This window comes from Etheostoma cragini, unplaced genomic scaffold (assembly GCF_013103735.1).
Source record: "Etheostoma cragini isolate CJK2018 unplaced genomic scaffold, CSU_Ecrag_1.0 ScbMSFa_367, whole genome shotgun sequence".
NCBI lineage: Eukaryota > Metazoa > Chordata > Actinopteri > Perciformes > Percidae > Etheostoma > Etheostoma cragini.
The window spans coordinates 152,151-153,132 of record NW_023267961.1 but is presented as its reverse complement, the minus strand read 5'-3'; positions in this window follow the sequence as shown (position 1 = coordinate 153,132).

Genomic DNA, 982 nt, shown 5'->3' with positions numbered 1-982 from the left:
CCAAAACCCAACTACCCAAAACCCAACAACCCAACAACCCAAAACCCAACAACCCAACAACCCAAAACCCAACTACCCAAAACCCAACAACCCAACAACCCAAAACCCAACAACCCAACAACCCAACAACCCAAAACCCAACAACCCAACAACCCAACAACCCAAACCCCAAAACCCAACAACCCAAACCCCAAAACCCAACAACCCAACAACCCAACAACCAAAACCCCAAAACCCAACCACCCAACAACCCAAACCCCAAAACCCAACAACCAAAACCCCAACAACCCAAAAACCAAACACCTAACAACCCAACAACCAAAAACCCAACCGAAATACCCCAAACCCACAGGGAAGAAAGGGACTACTAAGTTGTTTCTTACCAGAGCAAACAGATCCAGAACTGTACACACTAAAAAATGGAAGTACGTGATGCAATGTGATGCTTTTTTTTAACTTATTAACTTTAGTTTTACAGTTATTTTTGGACTTTATGGTCAATGAACCTAATTTATAGGAAATTATACCTAATGTTTGAGTTAGAAAAGCAGAAATTAGGAATTATTGAGACTAAAATTAAAGGAATGGATGTTGATGATAATCACAGACTGGAATATGTCAACTTTTACTCAATACTATTTATATTAATACCAATACTACTTTATATATACATATATATAATAATACTAACACTATTTCAAAACACTTCCATTTGTTTTACAATGCTATAAAATTGAATAAGACCCAAAATTAATGAAAGTAGAGATTTGTACTTGGCAAAGAGCGTTGGGTGGAATCAATCATGTTATTTTGGGGAATTAAAAAGAACATTGATATAGGACAACATGAGGACAACATTAAGACAACATGAGGGCAACATGAAGACAACATTAGGGCAACATGGGGACAACATGGGGACAACATGAGGGCAACATGGGGACAACATGGGGACAACATGGGGACAACATGAGGGCAACATGGG